The 24,886-nt window shown below is 46.1% G+C and overlaps 1 protein-coding gene across 6 annotated transcripts in view; it reads left to right on the top strand.

The window, feature by feature from the left end:
- The window catches only part of TSPAN9 (tetraspanin 9), a 215,447-nt gene that overhangs the window by 13,123 nt on the left and 177,438 nt on the right, over nucleotides 1-24,886 (top strand). Inside the window, exon 1 of one of the 6 annotated variants that reach the window (XM_037133916.2) lies at nucleotides 22,210-22,349. The exons of the other annotated variants lie outside the window; for them this stretch is intronic. The gene's annotated coding sequence lies outside the window, so the exon portion shown is untranslated. Of the gene's footprint in view, nucleotides 1-22,209; nucleotides 22,350-24,886 lie in introns of those variants that run through there. 6 annotated transcript variants of the gene reach the window in all.

The following is a 24,886-nucleotide window of genomic DNA, read 5'->3' as shown; positions in this document are numbered from 1 at the left end:
TGTTTTACAAATTTAGGTCTTCATTGTAGCTGGCTCTTGTGGTATTGCGCCCATCAGCAGAGGTGGAGGGACTTGGCCCTCTCTTTGTGGGCTGGGGGGAGAGAGGTTGGTAGGCTGGTGAGGGTGAGCCCCACCCTGACTCTGGGGTGAAGGTGAGGTGGAAGGTGATTCTTCAGTCTGCTGGGTCTTTCTGCTTTGGAACCCTATCCCCACCCACTTCTTCCATAGCACTTGCCAGTTATTGCCAGAAAATTCTTACAGGCATTCATAGGAAGGATGGTGCAGCTTTAAGTAAATACCTGAGATGGCACTATCTGTTTTGTGGTAGTGATGGCGCCTTTAAATCAAGTACTTTAAAACATATTCTAGTTTCATGTCATGAATAGAAGCATTAAGTGTGACCACATCCTAACTTCAGCAGTATAGGAAACTGGTTTGTAGGTCCTGGTATTTCTGAGACCCAGCCGTCACCTCACTCTCTTCATGTCCCAGGATTCCAAGCAGTGTGAACCCTGCCAGATATCTGACTTACCACAGTAAGGATGTGTGCAGTCCCCATGGGCAGCTCTGATAGGCAGATAAATTTTTGATGGCTTATCTCAGTCTGTTTCTTTACTCCTTTCAAAGTGCAAAGGCCTTGGCTTTCCCCTCCACTGATGCTTTGCCTATTTTCTCATTGTCTAGCACCTGGTGAGCACTTAAATACTTTTTGAATGAATGAATAGTGCATTTGCGATATAAAAAGAAACATGTCCCTAATCTAGCCATTTCCCTAGGACACTTCGAGCACTTGCATGATTTAAACCCCCCCATCTCTGTAATCTCAGGGGCTTGAAATGTCTCTGGGGAGGAGGCAGGACTCCTCTTAAGGCAGGAGCTCCTCATTAAAGAGTCTGCAGTTCTGTCAGAGGTACTTTCACTGCCTTTCCCAAGGAGGTGGAGAGGAAGTTGTAGAGAAGAGGAGGCCACTGCTTGGAAATTTCACAACTGAGGAAACAGGCTGGTTATTTCAGGGTCTCCAGGCAGTTGAGCAGAGGAGCCTGGAGCCAGATTTTCTGACTCCAACCCTGACTTCTCTCTCCCCCACACCCCCGACCCATGCTTGCTCCCATCTTTCTCAGTTTACTCAGGGTTGCCTCAGAGTTCTGGCATCCTGTGTGTGTGGGGGAAAACAGGCCATTTTGTAGGAAAACATGCACGTAAAATGGCCAGATCCATGAGGACTTGACAGAGGCACGTGTAGGGTTATTTTGGGTTTTGTGAACTGGGCTCAGATCTCTCTGGCATTCTGGGCCACTGGCCTCTCAGAATTGACCAGAATGGAAGGATGATAAAAATCAAGGCTCCAGGAATAGCCCAGGAATTTGCTTATTCTTAACCCCTGTAAAGAGGTGCCTCCCAATCCAGGGCCTGCAATGAATTTGGGGCTGAGGGAGGGTGTGGGCCTTGGGGAGAGGGAGAAGGAACGTTCAAGGCAATTTCTTCTTCCTGCCCTGGGGAGGATGGGGTAGCAAGCACAATGCTGGCACAGGGCCAGTCTCTTAAGGGAGTGGGACTTAGAGGCCAGAGGAAAGCCTCTCCCCCTTCAGTTCATCTCTGCCTCTTGGGGGGTTGGCTGGTAACTGGCTAGACAATGAGAAAATAGGCAACTCCCACTGGGTGGGTTGGTGGGCCAGGCTCTCTATCTCTTTGTTTCTCTGTCCCTCTCAGACTTAGGCCAGCTCTGGCCTCAGATCCTCAGGGAGCTTTATTTCTTCTTCCTTCCTCAGGGTCAGGTCCAGAGTCACTTGCTCAGTGCAGGTAAGGGAAACACATACCCAGCACCTACCAAATGGATGTTCAGGAGCTAAGTGATGCCAGGAATCTGCTGTTGCCCTGAAGGAGCTAGAGCGGACATATAGAGACAAGCTTGTGTGCATATTCACAGACTTACTAACATCTTCCAGAGCAATCCAAGTGTTGGAGGGACAGTGGAGATCATAACTGGGAGTCAGGACACCTGACTGTTCTTGGACCAGTCGTCACTTTTCTGGGTTTTAACTTTCTTCATCTATAAAGCCAGGAGTCTGTGATCCCTGAGGTACTTTCTGGCTTAAGAGTTATCTGATTCCAGGAATTATAGGGAGGAAGAACCTTTTCAGATGGGTAGCATGTCTTTGTTGCCCCTGGTGTTTGTTCTAAACAAGGGCAGGCTGAAGGCTTAGATGTCACAGCTGGGCCTTGAACCTTTCTTCTGTTCCCTGGACTCTCCTACTTAGGAGAACAGCAAAGTCTGACTTTGCAGTTGAAAAAAATCAGTTGCCCTTGTCCAGGACAAAGTGGCCCCCCTGGCCTATAAGATGAGGCCTCAGGGACTGACTGAGGTATGCCAAGTCTGCTGTGATCTGGCACTTGCCCCGTCCAGCCTCATTGCTTCCCACTTGGAGCCATTTTGTCCCTTTTGTTTCTGCAATGCCAGGGTACCCACGGCCTCTTCTCCCTCTGTCCACCATGAAGGTTCTGGTTTCTCATTGGTCTTGGTGTGGCCTGCTTGCTTAAAGTGCCCCATCCTGCCTTGTTTTATCTCTTATCGGCATTGTTTTAGCAAATTTGAAAATTTGTTCAGCCATTACTTCTTCAAGTATTTTTTCTGTTCTCCTTTCTCCTCTTTTTCTAGAACTCAGTTATAAATATATTAGACTATTTAATATTTTACTGTAGGTTGCTGATATTCCATTAATTTTTTCACTCTATTCTTTTAAAAAAATATTTTATTTATTTTCTTTAGAGAGAGGGGAAGGTGGGAAGAAAGAGGGAGAGAAACCTCAGTATGTGAGACGCATATCAGTCAGTCACCTCTGCACACCCCCAGCTCGGGACCCGTCCTGCCTCCCAGGCATGTGCCCTGACTGGGAATTGAACCAGCAGCCTTTCAGTTTGCAGGCTGTCACTCAATCTACTGAGCCACATCAGCCAGGGCCAGTCTTTTTTGTTTCTCTGCTTCATTTTGAATAGTTTTTCTTATTCTGTCTGCAAGTACAATCATCTTTTCTTTTGTAGTATCTAATCTGATATTAATTAATCCCATCCATGTTTTTTTTTTAATTTCAGATATTTTCACCTCTAGAAGTTTCATTTGAATTTTTCATATCTTTTTTCTCTCATCATGTTTATGATGAGAAACTATTCCCCTACATTCTTGTATATGTGGAACATACTTAGAATAGCTGTTTTTCATTTTTGTCTACTAGTTTCATCATCCCTGTCATTTTTGGGTTGGTTTTATTGACTGATTTTCCTCCTGGTTATGGGTCATATTCTTCTGCTTCTTTAAATGCCTACCAACTTAAAAAAAAAGATTTTACTTATTTATTTTTAGAGGGTAAGGGAGAAAGAAAGAGAGGGAGAGAAACACCAATGTATGGTTGCCTCTCACACAACTCCTACTGGGGACCTGGCTTGCAACCCAGGCATGTGACCTGACTGGGAATCGAACCTGCAACCTCTTCGTTTGCAGGCTGACAATCAATCCAGTGAACCACACCATCAGGGCTAAATGCCTGCTAATTTTCTATTGGATGGTAGACATTGTGAATTTAATGTTGCTAGATTTTGTTTTATTCTCTAAATAGTGTTGGACTTTATTCTGGCATGCATTTAAATTGCTTAGGATCAGTTTAATGCATCCAAGGCTTATTTTTAAGTTTTGTTAGAGCCAGCCCTTATTTATTTATTTTTAAAGATTTTATTTTTATACTTTTAGAGAGAGGGGAAAGGAGGAAAAAAGAGAGGGAGAGAAACATCAATATGAGAGAGAGACATCAATCATTTGCCTCTTGCAGGATCCCAACTGGGGACCTGGCTTGCAATCCAGGCATGCGCCCTTACAGAAAGGTGGCAGGTCCAATTCCCAGTCAGGCACATGCCTGGGTTGCAAGCCAGGTCCCCAGTTGGGGGCATGTGAGAGGCGGTAGATCAATGTATCTTTTGTACATCCATGTTTCTTTCCCTCTCTTTCCCCATCCACAGGCTGGTGCTCAGTCTACTGAGCCACACCAGCCAGGGCTAGATCCAGCCTTTAGTCTGGGCTAATTAGCTTCATTACTGAGGCGTCATCTTTCTGAGGACTCTCTAGTGCCCTGTGTATTATCAGATCTCTCCACTCTCGCAGGTGGGAATGTGACTTTTTTCTGGCTCTGTGTGAGCTCCACAAATTGTTTGGCCTATTGCTTTCCATTGGTTCTTTTCTCAGTCTTGTGGAGCTTCACCCCATACCTGTGCAAATCAGCCAGTGATTCAAGAGGATTCTTCTGCAGTTCTCAGAGCACTCTCTCTGTGCAGTCCTCTCTTCTCCAGTATTGTGCCCTAAGAATTCCAGTTCTGTGAACTTGAATTTCTGTATCTTCAACTTGGTGGGACCATTTGGATTCTTCCTGCTGTGCTGCTGTGAGGGAGCTGCCTCTAGGCAGTAAGCAGGTAGTCATGGGACTCTTTTCTTCCTTTCTCTTGGGAAGTACAGTTGAGTGCTCACTCTTGTCCATTGTCTGAAGTAGTTGTTTCATGTGTTCCATCCAGTGCTTTAGCTGTTGAAAGGGGTGAGTAAATCCAGTCCCTGTGGCTGTAGGCAGAAGTCCTGCATTCTTGAAAGTCTCACTGGGGGTAACCCTAGTCAGCCTCCTACAAGACCCCAAAAGCACTATGTTCCTTTCCTAGTTGTTTTATCTTAAAAAATCATTTATTTAATTTTAGAGAGAGGGGAAGGGAGGCAGAAAGAGAGGGGGAGAAACATCAATGTGTGAGAGATATATCAATTGGTTACCTTTTGCACACCCTGAGCTGGGGACCTGGTCTGCAACAGTTATTTGTAGATAGAAAATAGATAGGGGGAAGGGTAAGAATAGTAGGGAAAATATAGAATCTAAAGAACTGGACACATGTGTTCATGAACTAAAGGGGGGGGGAATGGTGGGGGAAGGGTGTGCAGGGTGGAGGGGAATGAAGGGGGGAATAGAACAAATGTAATGGCATAATAAATAAAGTAAAAATATATATTAAAAAAATAAATAGAGGGACTTCTGCCAAGATGGAGGCATAGGTGGAGACACCTTGCTTTCTCACACAACCAAGTTTAGTGTCAACTAAATATTAGCAACAGAAAACAGCCAGAACACAGAAAATTGAACTTTTCAGAAGTCTGATACCAACAAATTCTTCAGACTGACGGGTAAGAGGGGCAAAACCAGCAGCTGGTGGAGCAGGGTTGCACAGGAAAACTCCGTCAGATGGACTCAGGTGCGCGGAACCCAGGTGCAGGATTGCAACAGGTGGACCAATGAGCGACCCAGAGAGCGAGCAGGGCCGAGATTTGACTGTGGTCGCGCATTCCTACGCAGATAGACCAGCGAGGGAGTGGGTGGTTGGACGGGACCCAGCAGTCCCCAGTGGCGAGTGGCAGCAGAGGGTGGCAGCAGAGGGTACCGCCATTTCCCTGCTCTGACCTCGCCTCCACATACAGCATCATAACCTAGCGACCTGAGTGGCCCTGCCCTGGTGAAGCACCTAAGCCTCTGCTCCTCACCCAGAAGCTCGAAACAGCAGAGGGGGTTGCCATTTCCCCCGCTCTGACCATGCCCCCACATATAGCGTCACAACCCAGCGACCTGGGAGTGCAAGGCTCCGCTCCTCATACTTAACGGGCACAAACAGACCAAAAATGGCTCAAGAAGATCTCAAAGCCCCAGAGCCTATAAATCTAAGTGATGAAGAAATAGCAAAACTCTCAGACGCACAGTTTAAAACACTGGTGATCAGGATCCTCACAGAACTGGTTGATTGTAGCCACAAATTAGAGAAACATATGAAGGCGAAACTAATTGAAATGAATGGAATTGCACAGGAAACCAATAGCGATGAAAAGGAAACTGGGACTCAAATCAATGGAGTGGACCAGAAGAAAGCAAATAATGGCCAAACAGAAAAGGATGAAGAAACAAGAATTCAAAAAAATGAGGAGAGTCTTAGGAACCTCCAGGACATGTTTAAACACTCCAACATCCGAATTCTAGGGGTACCAGAAGGGGGAAAGGAACCGCCACCAGTGGAAAACTTATTTGAACAAATAATAAAGGAGAATTTCCCCAATCTGGCAAAGGAAATGGACTTCCAGGAAATCCAGGAAGCTCAGAGAGTCCCAAAGAAGTTGGACCCAAGGAAGAACACACCAAGGCACATCATCATTACATTAGCCAAGATTCAAATGAAGGAGAGAATCCTAGAAGCAGTAAGAGATAAGGGGACAGTCACCTACAAAGGAGTCCCCATCAGACTGTCAGCACATTTCTCAAAAGAGACCTTACAGGCAAGAAGGGGCTGGAAAGAGGTATTCCAAGTCATGAAATCCAAAGACCTACAACCAAGATTGCTCTATCCAGCAAAACTTTATTTAGAATGGAAGGACAGATAAAGTGCTTCTCAGATAAGATCAAATTCAAGGAGTTCATCATCATCAAGCCCTTATTATATGAAATGTTAAAGGGACTTATCTAAGAAAAAGAAGTTAAAAAAACATGAACAGTGAAAGGACAGCCAACTCACAGTTATTAACAACCACACCTAAAACAAAAGCAAAATAAAGGACAGCTAGATCAGGAGTGGAAACACAGAAATGAGGATCTCAAGGAGGGTTAGCAACAGGGGAGTGGGATAAGGAGAGGGGGGAGAAGGTACAGAAAATAAGTAGCATAGATGGTAGATAGAAAATAGATGGGGGCGGCAAGAATAGTATGGGAAATATAGAATCTAAAGAACTTGAGACACATGGTCATAAACTAAAGAGGGGTAATGGTGGGGATGGGGTGGGTAGGGTGGAGGGGAATGAAGGGGGGAATAGAACTACTGTAATGGCATAATCAATAAAAAATAAAATTAAATTAAAAAAATAAATAGAAAAAAATTTTTATTAATTATGCCATTGCAGTTGTCCCATTTCCCCCTCTTCATTCCCCTCCTCTGCACTCCCCCTCACCCACCATTCCCCCCTTTACTTTATGTCCATGTGCCATAAGTTCTTTAGATTCTATATTTCCCATACTATTCTTGCCCTTCTCCCTGTCTATTTTTTACTTGTCATCTATGCTACTTGTTCTCTGTACCTTCTTCCCCCCTTCTCCTCCCACCCCCTTATTGCTAACTCTCCATGTGGTCTGCATTTTTATGGTTCCACTCCTGATCTAGCTGTCCTCTTAGTTTGCTTTTGTTTTAGGTGTGGTTGTTAATAACTGTGAGTTGGCTGTCCTTCCACTGTTCATATTTTTTATCTTCTTTTCTTAGATAAGTCCCTTTAACATTTCATATAATAAGGGCTTGGTGATGATGAACTTCTTGAACTTGACCTTATCTGAGAAGCGCTTTATTGGCCCTTCCATTCTAAATGAAAGCTTTGCTGGATAGAGCAATCTTGGATGTAGGTCTTTGGATTTCATGACCTGGAATACTTCTTTGCAGCCCCTTCTTACCTGTAAGGTCTCTTTTGAGAAATCCGCTGACAGTCTGATGGGGACTCCTTTGTAGGTGACTGTCCCCTTAGCTCTTGCTGCTTCTAGGATTCTCTCCTTCATTTTAATCTTGTCTAATGTAATTATGATGTGCCTTGGTGTGTTCCTTCTTGGGTCCAAGTTCTTTGGTACTCTCTGAGCTTCCTGGATTTCCTGGAAGTCTATTTCCTTTGCCAGGTTGGGGACGTTCTCCTTTATTATTTGTTCAAATAAGTGTTTCACTTGTGGTTGTTCTTGTTCCCCTTCTGGTACCCCTATAATTCAGATGTTGGAGTGTTTAAAGATGTCCTGGAGGTTCCTAAGCCTCTCCTCATGTTTTTGAATTCTTGTTTCTTCATATTTTTCTGTTTGGCCATTATTTGCTTTCTTCTGGTCCACTCCCTTGATTTGAGTCCCAGTTTCCTTTCCATCACTATTGGTTTCCTGTGCATTTCCCTTCATTTCACTCAGTTTAGCCCTCATTTGTTCCTCTAATTTGTGGCTAAAATCAACCAGTTCTGTGAGAATCCTGATCACCAGTGTTTTGAACTGTGCATCTGATAGGTAGGCTATCTCTTGGTCACTTGGAAGTATTGGCTCTGGGGCTTTGAGCTGTTCTTCGTCTTGAGCTATAATGTTTTGGTCTCTTTGTATCTGTTAAGTATGAGGGGCAGAGCCTTAGGTTGGGGTGACCAAGTTGCTGGGTTTTGACTTTGTGTGTGGGGACGTGGTCAGAGAGGGGCAGTGGCGCTTGTTCCACACTCTTTCTTGAATTCCAGTCCCCTCTGCTGTTTCACGCAAGTAAATTGGGCCCTTCTGGTGCTGGCTTCTGGGTGTGTGGGCCTGTGCAGTCTCCAGGACCCTGTGGGTCTCTCCAGCGAACTCTCTGTGATCCTGGAAGCCTCTCTTGGTACCTTGACCCTAGAAAGTTTTTCCAATTGGTGGTTTTAGGCTTTAATTTCTGGTGCTGGGGCCCTCGTTTGCTCAGTCTGTCTCACTGCATGTTTTTTTGCCTGGTTTATCTGCGCGAGAATGTGTGATTGGGATCACCCAGCGAGCCACCTTGCGTCCTCACTGGGTCTGCCCGTTGCCACCCCATGCCTGGGATCTGCCAACTGCCAATCGCTGCCCGGGCACCTGGGTTGGTCTTGCCACTCTTTCCAGAGTGACCCCTCTCCACCAGCCGCCGACTCAGCCCCTCTTACCAGTCTGGCTGAATGGTTTGTTGTTGTCCGACTTCCATACAGTTCAATTTTCTGTCTGTTTTGGTTGCGTTTTTGTTACTAAAACTTTGTTGTCTTTAAACTTGGTTGTGCAAGAAGGCACAGTGTTTCCACCTATGCCTCCATCTTGGCTGGAAGTAGAGAAGGAGAGAATCCTAAAAGCAGCAAGAGAAAAGGAGACAGTTACTTACAAAGGAGTTCCCCTAAGAAACCTTGCAGGCAAGAAGGGGCTGGGAAGAATTTAAAGTCATGAAAGGCACATCCAAGATGACTTTATCTAGCAAAGCTATCATTTAGAATGGATGGGCAGATAAAGTACTTCCCAGATAAGGTCAAGTTAAAGGAGTGCATCATTACCAAGCCCTTATTATATGAAATGTTAAAGGAATTTGTCTAAGAAAAAGAAGATCAAAACTATGAATAGTAAAATGACAACAAAATCACAGCTAGCAACAACATAACCTAAAAAAACCCCAAACAAACTAAGCAAACAAGTAGAACAGGAACAGAATCACAGAAATGGAGATCACATGGAGGGTTATCAGTGTGGAGGTTGAGTGGGGCAGAATGGGGGAAAAGGTAGGGGGAATAAGAAGTATAAACGGTAAGTACAAAATAGACAATGGGAGGTTAAGAATAGTATAGGTAATGGATAAGCCAAAGAACTTACATATGTAGAACCCAAACACATGAACTAAGGGAGGGAGGGCTTATGGGTAAGAAGGGAGGTGCAGGGTGTAGGGGAATAAAGGGAGAAAAAAATGGGACAACTGTAATTGCTTAATCAATAAAATAAATTTAAAAAACCTCTAAGATACCTTTAGCCCTTCTCCTTAATGATTCTAAATTTTGCTCCTCCCTTGAGTCCATGATTCATCCATCCCCGCTCTGCAGTTCTGCATCCCTAACCTACACATGCACACACGCATTCAGAAAATGCACCTGGAGTGTACTCCTAACTATGGTTTTGTGCAATTTCTTACACCCCTTCATCCTTGCTTAAAGTGGATTTCTTCTCAGGCCTTGCAGGCTAGCTGCCCCATGTCTGTTTGTCTCTATCATTTTGACTTCAGCCTGACTGACATCCCATTGATTTGGGCTGGCCTCTTATGTCAGCACCTTGTCCCATGGTCTCCTGTGTCAGGATGCATGATGCCTTTGAGATAGTGGATGACTCTGGTTAGCCCGTTGATCGCCTCCTGCCTACCTCCACAGCAAAGTCAGGCAGCCTTGTTGCAGCCATTCTCAGTGCTCACGAATATAGCTCTGAATAGACACTGCCACTCTTGACTTGTTCATTGGCTTTTTGTCTCAGGGTCTCATGTCTCTTTCTGTGTTGGGCCTCTCCTTTCCCTGTACTGGAATCTCCTAAGGAGCTATCACTCCACTGGGTCTAGGACAGTACGTCGTACATTTTGGAGACATATTCAGTAGTGGTCCTAGCAGATTCCTTGAGAGAATCTTCAACCACCTCTTTTCCCCATTTTTAAACGGGCTTCCAGAGAGCTTCAAATAAGATTCCACTTCTGGAAGTGGGGGGTATACATTCAGCTCTGCCGCTAGGGGAGAGTGGAGGGGACTGACTCAGAAGGCGTTATGAGCCATCAGCCTTTCTTCTACTTCCCTGAGTTATTCCCCGATCTTGTGGTGGAAGGAGCTTTTGTCAGGTAACTGTCTGCTACAGAAATCTGAGGTGCTTCCTTGGCCACCTCATTATTTTGCGGCAGCTGGTTGGGTCCTGGTGTGAGGTCTTTGTAGAAAGCAAGTCTGAGATGACAGAGCTTCTGGCAGTTGAGTGCCCTGGTTTCATTTACCCCAGGGGCCTCCAACTCCCGAGCAGCCATGTTCCCCAGAGCCTCTGTCCTGGTGAGAACCTCTGTCCTGCTCTGCTGCTTATCCTTCGGCCTGCTGAGCCAGGCATGGTCTTGAATGTGGAAGAGCTCTTGGGGACCCGTGGTTCTCTGGTCCTCTTAGCCTTGTTCACAAGTTTGATGTGGGCGAAACCTCAGTTTCTTCCTCTGTAAAATGGGAAGAATAAAACTTCACTGAGGAGCTGGAGGAAGGGCTCATTTACAGGATATCCTTTAGTGTCCAAGGCTCCTGACTTCCCAGAGCAGTGTTCACTGTCCTAAACACTGACAATTTAGCTTTATCCTCAGCAAAAGCTCAGAACCCTCGGCAAAAGATAGTCCTTTCTCCCATAGGAGGAAAGGGAATGTTATTTGGAAACTCACGTACCTGGAGGGCTGGAGCCTGACTGCATTTGACCCACAAAGTCAACTCCCCTCTGGAAAGGGTGCTCCTGGAAAGAAGGGGCATCACTCTCCATATGCACTTTGCTCCGTGTCGAGATGGCCTCTGGCACAAGGGAGGCATGCAGTGGACATTTGAGGGCTGAGTGGAAGCATCCTGGAGAAAGGATGCCAGCATCCATATGGCCAAGACTGTGTACCACTCACCCTGCTCCCTTCTATTTTACAGGTGAGGAAGATGAGTTTCATCAGGGGAGCAAAGTGCCCAGGCCACTTACTGTTAGATTGGAAAACTAAGTGCTTTGTCTCCTACTTTCCTGCTTATTCCATTGGAGGGAGGCCAACACAATAATAAAAGCAATGATATAATTACAGCTAATGTTGACAGAGTGCATTCTGTCATGATCTGCAGTATTTTGGCCTAATTCTTGAAATGCATTCACTGAAAAGAGGTTTCCTGAAGTTGTTCTCTCATCCCTGGGGCTTTCTTCACTGATGCTTTAGCATCTGCCTTAGAATAATATATTTGCCCTTGATGTGAAGATAATGAAAATATATATTTTGTCAGTCTTCTCTGTGGTAGCTGTGGTCTGCAAGCTGTTTTAGATCAACTAATATTTTATTCAGGATTTTTACATTGGTGATCTTTCTGTTTTCTGTGTGGTTGTCAGTATGGGATTTGCTCATTCATGCTTTTGCGAGACATTGATTGAGTACCTAGTGTGTGCATTTAGGTCCCTGGCAGCAGGGATTCATTCAGCAGGGAATAGCACTGGCTGTGCCCACCCATTGGAATACCTCTAACCTGACTGAGCTATCTCCTCCAGGCAGGAACCGTGTCTGTGTAGATCCTTCACTGTGCACTCAGGCCCCCCACCCTGGGACTGAGAGCTGGCCTGGGGATGATGCTGGAGAAGTAGATTTGGGGTCTTTCATTTCTGTAGGGCTCCCCATTATGAAAACACCAAAGCATACTCCTTGGCATTAGCGTACTGTCCTTTTCTCCTGACATTGCAATGACCTTAAGAAGTAGCTGGAATGAGGACTTTTTTCCAGAGGCAGCCACTGAGTCACAGAGGACTGACAGCGAGTGGGTCTTAGTACTTGCATTTGCCTCAGCTTGGTTCACCCTAAGTGTCATGAGACCCATGCATTCCATAAGTATTTTAGGGGCTCCTCTGGGCCAGGTGCTGTTCAGGGTCTGGGGATGCAGAAGTGAAGAAAAATTCATGCCTTCCAGAGTTTATATTTGGGTGGGGAAGACAGACAATAAATAATTAAAATCTGTAGTGTATTAGATGGTGACAGGTGCAATAGAGAAAAGTGAAATAGGGCAGAGGGTGGGAGGATGGGCTAGGGGTCAAAGTTACAGCTTAAACAGGGTATTTAGGGAAGCCTTACTGAGGAGGTGTTATTTCAATGGAGATGGAAGAAGAGGTGGAGCGTGTCCTGTGGATATGTGCAGGAGGTGCACCCAGGCCAGAGGGAACAGGATGTGCAAAGGCTCTGAGGTAGGAGTGTGTAGACTTGCTCAAGCCCAGTGTAGCAGGAGTGAAGTGAGCAAGGGGAAGGTCATGGGATTTGGATCATATAGGGCTTTGAAGGCCATTTTGAGGGCTTTGGGTTTTATTATTATTATTTTTTAAGATTTTACTTATTTATTTTTAGAGAGGGGAAAGGAGGAAGAAAGAGAGGGAGAGAAATATCAATGTGTGGTTGCTTCTTGAGCACCCCTTATTGCAATCAAGGCGTGTGCCCTGACTGGGAATCAAACCAGCGACTATTTGGTTCCCAGGCCAGCACTCAATCCACTGAGCTGTACCGACCAGGGCAGGACTTAGGCTTTTATGGTGGGAGAGGTGGGAGCCAGTGGAGGAATTTGACCAAGGAGAGGCAGACCTGCCTTACATTTCAAAAGGATTGCTGTGGCCCTGGTGTGGAGGATCACCTGACAGTAGTTAGAAGCAATAATAACTGTTACCTATCAGGTGCTTATTGTGTGCCAGGTGCAGTGCAAACCTAGTCTTGTCTTGGTCAGTCCCCCAGACAGCTTTATCTCCATTTTTCTCAGGAGGAAGCAGAGACTAGGCTGGTAGAGCTGACCCTCAGCTTAGGTCACTCTGATCCCAAAGTTTGTGCTCTTGGTTCTTGCCCAGTTTTCAGGGGCAAAGGGAATGTTGTTTAGGTGACATTGAACATCTGGGTGTGACAGTCAGGCTGACCCTGTTCCTGTTCTTTGGCTGCTCTTAGATGTTCAGTTGGCCATCCGGCAGAGGGCCGAGGAGCAGGCTTTCTCCTTTAACTCTCTGGTATGGTAGAGGGAGGAGTAGATTGCTTCCAGATGGGGAAAGGCTGCTTGGGGAGTGAAATTTGTGCCCTCTCTCCAGACAGCAGTCTCTCTGGGCCTGCAAGAATCCCATGTCTTTGTGTTTGGCATATTAGACGAGCCCTGTTACTTAGAGACCTGGACTTTGTTCTTTTGACTGCAGCCCAGCGCTCCAAGGCAGGCAGCTGGAGACCACTGCAGATGGTCTTCTCCCTAGAGACAGAACTTTCCATTCTTTCTGAGTGAAGTCTGGGCTAAAATGCTCTGTATTTTATCTACCCCTTTCTTCCAAGTAGCTCAGATCACTTTCAGAATGTCACTTCCATAATCCTTATATTTATCATTCCCCAAGAAAGTAAGGAGGATTTTCCCTTGTTCTTAAAAACTCTGCTGCAGGGTGGAAAATTAGGGTCAGAAAGTGAGGCTGGGCTAGAGTGAGGGAGGGAACCTAGAGGCCCCAGCCTGGTGGCAGCTCCCCCTGAGTGGGCAAGGAAGGAAGAGGTGACTGAGGTGGGACATTTGGGCTTCCAGATTTGTTTATCACACTCTGTGATGTCTGGATGTGGGAGAGGAGGTGTTTATGGTACTCTGCCCTTACTATGGTGCTGTCTCAAGTTGCTAACATGGCCCTGGTGGCCCAGGGCCTGGTCTTTGTACATTTCCATACATGCATACATATTTCTTGTTTAGGTACTCTCTCATGTTCTTACACATGCTTGTGCAGATACAGACTCACCTGCACCTTTATCCCTACACATGCACATACAATGCACACTCACTCTTGTATACATATTTACATGCTTGTTCATACTCCTGTTGTCACACATGCTTGCTCACATACACACTCACTTGCCTCTACCCTCCCCCTCACACATGTACATTCACCCATAGCATCCACACTCACTCTTGCACGTGGGCTTACTCACATGCTCTTCACACCCATGTTCTCACACACTGCGTGCTTGCTCACGTGTTCACCCAGTTCATTCATGCACATATCCTCTCACACCCTCAGTGTGGTGTCTAGGGTGACATGGCAGAGATAGGCATTCCCAGCTGGGAGCTGACTTGGCATGAGAGTTTGCCACAGCAGTGCAGCCCCCACAGCACCAGCCTTTAGGCTTCCCCACCTTCTTGCATCATCAAGAAGGGGGAGACCTTAGAGAGACTGACAACACACAGATTCAAGTTCTGAGAGTCTGAGACTGGGAGGTGTTGTATCCGTGAAATGTGAAATGTCTGTAAAACATCAAAGAAGGAACCTAGAGGTGGGAAGGGGGAAATTCTTAAAAAGAGAGAAGCAGTACCTCTGGCTGGGCTCCCTGGCTGTATCACATCAACTTGGGCCCTGGTTCTGGGAGCTGGAGCTGAGTAGTACACTCCCCTGACCTTGAACATATACCATCAGCAGAGCCAGACCTTAGCATGGCCCCAGGGAGGAGGCGCATTGTTCAGTGGCATGTAAATGGACCATTTTGGGGAGGAAAGTCCCCTTTTTGGCTGTTCAGATCCCAGTGGTTACTCACTGTCTACCCCTAAGGTCAGATCCTAGTGGGTTACCAGCCTCAGAAGCCAAGCAAAGAGACCCTGACTTTGTTTCTATTTCAGAAACCTCAATGCTGCTGCAGAAGCCACCACTGCAGAATGCAGAGATCGTCACTGGGCTATAGGACTCCAATTAGACTTGAGCTGCCAGCTGCCTTCTTCCAGGGGTTGGGACAGGAGGTGCCAAGGGGTGGGAGGTGCTATCTAGAATGCTGCCTCCATAAATTTGAGTTAGAGTGGTGGAGGGGCCAGACTGTTACTCATCCTTGGCTGTTTCTTCTTACCTTGAAATCCAGCAAGTGAAAATCTGCATGGGTATCTGAAGTAGATAGCCAGGCAGGACTGTAGGAGATGGGAGGTGGCCTGGAGACCTGGACTGTATTCCCAGCCATTTGGCTGATGGAGCCTTCATTCCTGGTTGCAGCTTGGAATCTTTCTGAGCTTAAAATTCTGGCTTTCACAGGCGGGGGAGGAGAGAAGGCCAAAGTTCAGAGAATTCCCCTGCCCCAGCTCAGCCTCCTCCCAGATGATCTTTATCTGGGACCTCTGCATGCTTGTTGTTAGATCTGGTTTCCCTTTTTTGTTTAAGGCACTTGGCTTTGTGGTGCCTGTGCCCTGTGGGGCTGCCAGATTGCTGTAGGGGCCCTTAGATCTCATCCAGAGCTACCCTTCTGCTTCCTCGTCCTCATTCTTTATGCCAGATTGGTGGTATTTTATTGATTTGTGTATTACCTTGTCCTGGAAAAAATGTTTAAATCCAACCCAAAATACCTGGAAATATCAGTGGTGCCACTTGGGCATGGATTCTTTTGTTCCTGGCTTGCATTTCACTTGTCGGCTAGGATTCTTGTCTGGGTCAGCAGATTGATGGATTGTGATGGGTCCCCAAGCCTTTGCACATTTCCTGCTTTGCTGTGCTGTATACTTTCATTATCCTTGAGGATTCAGTTTAGATGTCACTTCCCTCCACTAAGTGTGCCTTGCTCTCCCTTGCTGGGCTGGGTGACTTTCTTACATAACCCCGTAGCACCTGAGCTGAAGCTATTGAGAGGAGTCCTACAGTTTGTAACTGGCACTCGCAGCACTGTGGGGCACAGGCACCAGAGGTAGAGTGTCGTGTCACAGAGGAGGCACTGTCTAAATGTTGTTGGCCTTGCGTATCTGAAAACGTATTCATTCTTCACTCACACTATTGATATTTTGGCTTGCTGTAGGATTCTAAGCTAGGGATATTTTTTTTGTGTGTGCAAAGCAGTGCTTAATTTTGTTTTAAATTCCAGAGTTACTGTTCAGAAGCCTAATGTCATTTTGATTTTAATTTTTTGTAGTTAACACAGTTTTTCTCTCTGGAGTTTCTAGTGTCCTATGTCAAAGTCTCCTCTCTGGTGTTCTGAAATTTCACAGATGACATGCCTTAGTGTGGGTGTACTTTCATCCGATGCACTCTGGAATCTTTCAGTCTTGAAGCACACATTTTTTAGTTCTGGAAGCTTTTCTTGAATTACTTCATTGATGACTTGCTTCTGCTGTTTTCTGTCTCTTCCCTCTGGAACTCCTAGAATTTGAATATTGAATCTTTTGAATGGTCCTATAATTTTATTATCTTTCTCCCCCATTCCCCTTCTGTTGAGGTTTTCATTTTAGTTAGCATATTTTAAATTTCTAAGCATTCTTATGTTTTCTAAATATACCTCTACAAAAATAGCATTCTGTTTTGGTTGCATGGATGCAATATCACCTTTTATTTCTCTGGGGCCATTAATAATGGCTTTATTTTTGGGAGGGAGGGTTCTTCCTTATCGTTTCCTACAAAGTATGCTTTCCCTCTGTCTTTTCTATGACCGGCTTTCTCCAGAAGTGTAGTGGTTCTTGGTGATCTGCTTGCATTTGTGTAGGATATTAACCTGGGTGTGTGCATGTGTGTTCAGCACTTATGGGCTCTAGGCCTCACATAGGTGACTTGGGTGGCCTGTTTCTTTTAGGAACCTAGTAAGTTAGTATCTTAGGTGTTTTCTCTTGAGCTATTCAGACTTCCTGGAGAATAATCTTCCAATCTACCTCAATGGTCTGAGGCTGACCTCTGTGCCCAGGAACATAATGGGGGAAGGGCAGGGATCTGGGCCTCCTGTATCTGAACTTGACCCTTGTTTTCAGTGTGATGCCCTGCATATCCCTGTACTGTTTCCTCAGCCTGTAGACAATGCTTTACCATCTCCAAAGAATAAACCCTTGGGGTGGAGTTGGTATAGTCACCTGCCTGAGGGAGGGAGTGATGGGAGACTTTCTAAAGCAAACATGAATCCGGCTGACTGGTAGCCTCTCCTGCTGCTGCTGCCACCAAGCCTTCTGGGGGTTCTGGGACACTAATTTCTTGCTTCCTTAGATTTCTTAGTTAATTAACACTTGTCCTTCAACCCTCCAGTTTCAAAATTCTGATAATGTTGTCTCCTTTTCTGCTCTTTGAAACTGTGGGTTTATGCCTGGAAAGTCTCCTTCTTGTGTTAGTGAGGAATTAGGGGCAGCAGGGGTGAATGCATGTGTTCTCACTGAGAGCTTTGGTCAGAGCATGTAGTTCGTGTCTTTAGTTGCCCTGTTTTTTTAAAAATTGATTTGAGAGAGAGAGGAAAAAAACATTGATTTGTTGTTCTACTTAATTATGCATTCATTGATTGCTTCTTATATGTGCCCTGACTGGAGATCGAACCCACAACCTTGGCATATCAGGACAATGCTTAACCAACAGAGCTACCCCATCCAGGCCACCCCGTTTTTGTTTTTAACACAGTGGGTGTGTTTCTTCAACCTTTGTGGAAAAGGGATGAAGGATCATTTTATTAAGCACATTTGTTGGCAGAATCCTGGTAATTTAGAACTGTAACAGTTACCTATGAGATCCTCATAATTGCTGGCTGAATGAATGAATGAACAAATGAACTGCAAACAAACTTGGAAACAAAAATGGAAGCAGAAGCAGTTCACTTTGGTTCCAACTCTGTTTGGATATACAAACCACCGAGTGTAACTCTGAACCTGTTAAATGTAAAACTGTTTAACACAGTTTATGGATCGTGATGGGATACTGTTAATGTTTCCCTCATTTGGCCTAATTTCTCTGGCTGAAATGAACATGTTACTTCTAGATATCTGAAGAGGAATTAAATGAGTAAGAGTAAGAATGCACCTAGTTTAGAACAGAAAGGTCAACATAGGCACAGTCTACTGCTTTCAGAACTGTTCACAGGTCACTCACCCAGCTTAGTTTCTTGCTCTATAAAACAAGTGGTTGGACCGGATGCATCTAAGGTTTCATCCTAGTGCCAGTCCTGTGATTCCACTATTGTCCTCTTTTGTTTGTAGTACCATAGTGTAAGTCTCTTGTGGAAAAGAACTGCCCCACCTCCTTTTTCCTTTTTTTTTTGACCTAGAATGACTTTTGTCCCCTCTGAGTCCTTTTAGTCCTTCAGTACAGAATCTGAATCCCTGCTCTTTCAGGAGCATGCCCCAACTGTCCCAGGAATTGCCAGTCCCCCTCTCTCCAGCCTCCTTTGGCATTTTCAGTTTGCAGGTGGGCAGAGAATACGGAGTATGGCCCTTGAAGTCCAATGGTTCTAGTTTGAATTTTAATTCTGCCACTTACTTATTGTGTGACCTTGGACAGCTTACGTAGTCTCATCTGTGTAGAGGGAATTTGTAATAAAAGTTTTCTCATGGCATTTATATGAATATTAACTAGGATATGTTTCAAATTCCTCCTTTAACACGGACACAAAATAGGTCCCCAACCCAAGAGGATGGTAATAACAAATAATAGTAAACACTTGTGTGCATTACCTTACCTACAAAGTAGATACTTTCATTATTTTTATTTTACAAATAAGGAGACTGAGCTATATAGAAATAAATTGCTTAATGTTGCAAATCAAAGAATTTAGGCCTTAAATTTTCTTTAGGATTTTTGTATTTGCATTTATTCCACACATATTTATTTGAGAGCTGACTCTATGTCAAGTCTCAGTGCTGGAAATACAGCTATGAAGAAAATGAAGTTCCTGCCCTCGTGAGGTTTCCATTCAGGTGTAAGCTGGTCAGTGAACAAACAGATACATGTATAACAGGCAGAGTTAAGTGTGCTGGAGACAACTAAGCAAGGTCAGGGCATGGGAATGCCTGGGCACTGGAAGGGCAGGGGAGAGGGGCAGAAGGCAATATAGTTGTGCGGGGTGGGTAGGGGAATGTTACATTTGATAGAAACTACAAGGAATTGAGGGAACAGTCCTCTGGGTCCTCTGGGAGACCTGGGAGAAGCACATTCCAGGCCCTGGAAACAGCAAGCGCCATTACATTTGAGTAGCAGAGCTGAGGTATTAGGCTTGTTTCTAACTTCTGGTTTCTTCTTTGAAGTGAGAAATTTATCTTATTTTGTGTCCTATAAGTTATTGGATTTTGGACCTGGGGCCGTGAGACCTGGGGATAGGTAGGGGAGCACAGATTGGGGGGAAGCAGGCTGCCCTACAGGACCTGCTCTCCACTCTGCACTGCCATCTTCACCAGGCCATGTGCCCTAAGGCCTTTGTGAATGTGGCTTCCTCCTGTGCTTCAGGTCCCATAGTCAAGTCCACCTGCCAAGAAGCCTTTCCTGAGCCCTGGCCCTGGTCAGTTGCTTGTTCTGAGCTCTCACAGGCTTTAGGTTCTTTCCTTCCTAACATTTCTCTCCATTTATAATTGGACCTCACCTATGTGGTTGTCTTTCTCACTGGGATGTAAACTCCACAAGGAGGCCCTGACTGTGCTCACTCATCCCTTTCCTTCTATGGCTCTAGCATCTAGCACAGGAGTTGGCAGTCTTTGCCTGGCAGGCTGGATTTGGCCTGTGGGTGCTACTTTACTGACCTCTAATGTTGTGCATTCTAAATTATGGCCTATAGTAGGTTCTTGATAAATATTTGTTGAATGAGTGACATCTTGGACATGGGCAAGAGGTACTGAGTTTGTGAACTGCTGCCTTATTTCACTTGATTCATAATCTTTACTCTTATCGGGTTCCCTGTAATGTGTTAAAACTAAGGAAGCTAGCTAACTGGTTCTTTTTTTATACAGCTCTGTTGATATGGTTCATATACCATAAGATTGACCCATTTAAAATGTGCAAGTTATTGGTTCTTACCATATTCTCAGTTGTGTGACCATCATCACTCTCAACTTTAGAATATTCATCACTCCCACAGGAGAGCCCGTATCCATTAATTAGCTGTGGTCACTGTCATCACCCCAGTTTTTCCCCCATCCCCAGCCGAAGACAACTGTTGTAGACCTCTCTGCCTGGTTTTAGGAATTGTATCTCGATCCCTTGTGGCTAAGGGTGAGGGACGACCTTTGGAGTGCAAGCTGCAGGAGACAAAGCTTGTCTCTGGTAGCAAATGCTGCCTCAGTTTCCTCTCCCTGCTCCCAAAGCTTGGTCGGAAGTCAGTGACTGATGGGTAAGACCCCTCACAGCAGAGGGGCAACCTAAGCCAGACTTGATCACTTGGGAGGCCTTCATGGAAGGACTGGGGGGAGCTGCAACAGGGAGCAATGGACTCTTGCCCCCCTCCCTCCCCCCTTGGCTTTGACATAGCCCGAGTCCCCATGGTCTCTGGGAGAAGCGATTCCTGGCTCTAATCCCCTTAAACCTGAATACCTGATGGGGAGAGGTGCAGCTCCTTGCCTTGCTAGAGCATGTCCTGGGGAAAATCTGACATCACAAAGACTTGATAAACCTGTGAAATCTGCTCTGCTAAGAGTGCTTTCATTCATATGTTAAGGGTTCGAGCAGGAAACCCTAAAATTCTGTTCCTGACAGACTCTGAAGCCCTCAGATCTCTTTGAAATGTTATCTACTGTTTGATCTTTGCCACCCTGTATTCCTGTGTATTAGAACCCAATAAAAGGCTATGGAGGTGGGGGCTTGAGGCCTTTTTCCTCCTCGGAGAAACTAGCTGCTGCTGACCTTTTTCCCCTGAGAAACTGGCCACTGCCCTCTTCTCCTCCCCTAAGCAGATCATGTCCTATCTCGGCCATATTCACTTTTGTCCGTGGCACTCGGGGGGACTTATGGAAGTCGCCCCCACAGACAACCATTAATCTACTTGGCATCTCTGTAGATCTGCCTATTCTGGACATTTTATGTAAATGGAATCATACAATATGTGGTCTTTTGCGACTGGCTTCTTCTGCGATCAAGGCAGTTGCCACCAAGAGCAGTGTAGTGATCAGGATGCAGGCCTGGGGCGCAGTCTGGCTTCACACACCAGTGCGTTGCTGCCCAGCTGCTTGGCCTTGCAGAGGCTGAGCCTCTCTAAGCCTCAGTTTTCTTGGGAGTAAAAGGGCAGAGCCCCAGAGAGGGGGCCTGCTCCTCCATCCACACGACAACTGAGTATTTGACAACAGCTACTCTTCTGTCTCCACTTCTACCAGCTGTCTCTCAGGTCACTTCATTTCTAGACCCCACCACCCTGTCGCCGCCTTCGGACACACTCCAGCTTGCTTGTTGTTTCCTGGACTCAGCCTTCGCTTTCTCGGTTGGAGATGTACACAGAGCACCAGCATGAGCTGTAAGCCTTTGAGGGTGGCAAATTTTCACCTTTACCGGCAGGACGGTTTTATCAAAGAAGGTGCTTGAGCAGGAAAGATGATTTTATTTCATGTTATAAAAATGTGAAATTTCAGTGAAAGCCTGTCCCGTCTCTTTCTCACGCTTTCCCAGCTGATTCTGAGAAGGTGGCACAACCATCTTTAGCACTTGGCTCCCTGATGGGCGTGACCTGGGCAGCTCACCCTGCTGCGGGGTTTGCAGTCGGAGTTTCCCCCACTGTCACCTCCTGTCCTGACGAGGCCAAGCAGCTGATACATTTCTTGGGCCCAGTTTTGTAAGGTACAGGAGGGAGATGGTGACAAGCGACCCTTTGATAAAAGTACTTTAGCAAAAACAGAACAAGGGGAAGGGGGAGGAATCAGCTTCATTTTGTATCCTCAGGCCTCTTTTCTGTTGGTGGGAGAAATCCACATGTGTTTAGCAATTCCTCTGCTGCTGCTGCTGGGGTAAAAGCCTTATAGTTTTGTGGAGGTGAACAGTCTAGAAATCCACAATAGGCTCAGCTCTGCCCCCAGGCAGGAACAGTGCCAAAGCCCACATTTTGGGCATTTCCCACTTCCTCAGCCTGGTTCTTTGAAAGCCCATGCCTGATTTCTTTCTGTGTTCCAGGCTGATTTGCATAACTTTATTCTTCTGTGGTTACTCATTCGGAAATTTCCCTGTCCATCTGTTCTGGGGTTCTGAGTCAGTAGGAACAGAATATCATGGCAAAATTCTGGTTCCTGCCTCCTCCTGTCTCTTGTCCCGGTCTGGAGGAGGCAGTAGGAAGCTGAGGATGGAACATTTGTGGAGCCCGTCATGAAGATCTGAGTCCTTGGGTCCTGCAGTTGGAGGGAACACCTTGGGAGGCGGTTGCTACAGGTACTGAAACCTCAGGGCCTGAGACTTTATTTACCAGCCTGTTGCCTCATGGCTCGGGAGGTGAAAAAGGAGGGCCTGGTAGTGGAGGGGTTTGTGTGGTGAGAGAGGCAGCATAGGAAATGGTTAAGGCTGCGTGTCCTGGTTCAGATCCTGGTCTGCCACTCTTCTGCCATGTGACCTTGGGCAAATTCTTAAGAACCGATTCTCTGTAAAATGGGAATAAAAAAGCACTTATTTCAAAAGGTTATTGTGAATATTAAGCGAGTTGACATATGTAAAGCATCTTGAATCTCCCTGGTATATAGATAGCACTGTGTAGCTTGTAGGGGTGGTGATGAAAATGATGAGGAAGGATGGTTAACCTAGCTCTCCTATTGGATTACCTGATTCTCTAGTCTTCTTCCTTTTTAAGTGGAACAGGCCACATAGTCTATATTTATTGACACATATTTGAAAACTTTGATCTTAGCTCCACCCCACTGAGTTTGAGCCCTCACTGTACCATTCCTGCCCAGCATGTCTTCACTTCTACCAGCCACCAAGTAAGCTGAGAACAAGCCTTGGACTGACTGCCAGGCAGCAGCAAACAATCTAAATAATTTTCTTGCCTCTGTTTCTCATCTGTAACTTTGTGAAAACATTCACCCTCCCCTTTCTTCCTCCCAGTGCCCTCTAGGGATGTGAATAGTGTCAGGTGACATCTATTAAGCATGGCAAGCAGGGTACAAAGACAGAACTTTGGTGGGTAGTGTGGGAGAGCTGGGAGCATAGGGCTGAGGGCTTGGGGGGACTGGTCATCCTGGCCTCAGGAACCTTTGTGGTTTGGAGTGGGGTGAAATGAGCTGAGCACCCTTCTTAGGAGGGCATAAGCAGTTCCATGGGGAGCAAACATGTGTACCTCGGGTTACACCATGCGAGTGGAGGAGGTGGGCTGTTGTTTAGAGAGTCAGTCACACTTGAACGTTCTCCAGGCTCATTTTCTGACCCCAGACGGACAAGTGGCTATGCTTTTTGCTGTCGAGATGCTTATAAAGGGGTGAAGGGTGGTTTAACATCAGGAAGAAAGTCTCAGTGATGTGAATAACCAGTGCTCATTGCTTCCCTTTATGCATCTGTTTTGTAAAATGAGAAAAACAAGGCCCAGAGGGGCTCATTACTGCCACATGCACCCTCCCCCCACAAATCTCATTTATTCATTGGGATGTACCAGAGAAGAAGGGATTTAAATTCAGATCTGGGTGTTCTAAAGTCCATGTCCTTTCCAGGTGGGGAAACCTGATTCTGAGCCCCACAAGGACTGTTAGAGTCCCCAGATTCTTCTGCCATTCTGGAGTCTTATAAAAGCCTCCCTTTCAGCCACATGATATTTGTGTGTTCTTTTTTTCTGTTCACTGTCTCAGCCGTCCTTCCCTTCCCCCTTCATTTCTGCTGGCCTTGGCCCTGCAGGGCTGTGGGTTTAACCCAAGAACTGCCCTGCGGTAAACACAACCAACTTGCCTCTCTACTGCCCAGAAACTCCCTGTTTTTCTTTCCTCTCTTCTTTCAGTTTACCTCCTATGATTCGGGGAGGAGAGTGAGCCATTAGCACATGAGAGAAACCTATGCTTAAAAGGTGTGGATGGCCTTGGGCCTTTGTTAGAAATGTGGGTTTTCTAAGACCCCTTCGGGAGGTGAAATCTTGTGACAGTTTGCTGTGGCTCTAGAAGTGCCACAGCACTTTCTAGATGAAAACATGGAATACAGTAACTGAGGCCTTTTCCTGTCACTGAAAGGGCATGGGCCTGGCAGTGGGTGGCCCCAGCATAGGTGTCATTCTGCATTGACAGACCATGTGACCTTGGGCACATTACTCCCTGTTCTGGGCCTCCCTGCCTCACTGTAACACAAGGGGTTTGTATCAGACGGTACCTCTGGTCCTTTCAGCCTATAAAGTTCTATAACTTAAGATGCCTCCATTAGGAAATATAGAGCCCAAGCTCCTTCTCTCTTTCTTTTCCCTGTTGACTTTTTAAAGCTAGGGTTTACTTTTCAGCTTGTGTTAATTGAAAAGCTTTAATGTCGAGGAGGCTGTGGAAGGAGCCAAGAGAAATTCCAGGGCCATACATACTCCCTGAGACATCAGGGGTGGAAAGTTATCTGGTAAGGACAAGTTCAAATAGGGTACCCCTGGGGCCTGGGGACAGAGTACAACCTTGGCTGTTCATTTACCTAAGGGAATGCAGTTCAGTGCTTTGGTAACCTGCCCCACACTGCCTAATTAGCACTCATGTGTGGCAGAAACCCAGCAGGCCAGCTGGTCAAGAGCCCCCTCAACCTGGGACCCTTGTCCTACCAGCAGCCCCAGCCTTCCCTTCCAGCCCACTCTCCCACCTGCCCTGCTTTTCAGTTATCCCCTCTCTAGCTGCACCAGCCCACACTGGCCCCATGTACACTTCCCATCCTTCTGGCCTGCCTTCTTTCACATAGGCCTCCTCTGACCCCTTCTCATCTTCTCTGCCTTTCATCCCCGACCTTCCCTTACCACCAAGCCTGGGCTG

Source organism: Artibeus jamaicensis, unplaced genomic scaffold, assembly GCF_021234435.1.
Source record: "Artibeus jamaicensis isolate MK-2021 breed Jamaican fruit bat unplaced genomic scaffold, CSHL_Jam_final contig_1028, whole genome shotgun sequence".
Lineage (NCBI taxonomy): Eukaryota > Metazoa > Chordata > Mammalia > Chiroptera > Phyllostomidae > Artibeus > Artibeus jamaicensis.
Note: the sequence above shows the minus strand (reverse complement) of the source record. Positions and strands in the feature narration are given on the sequence as shown.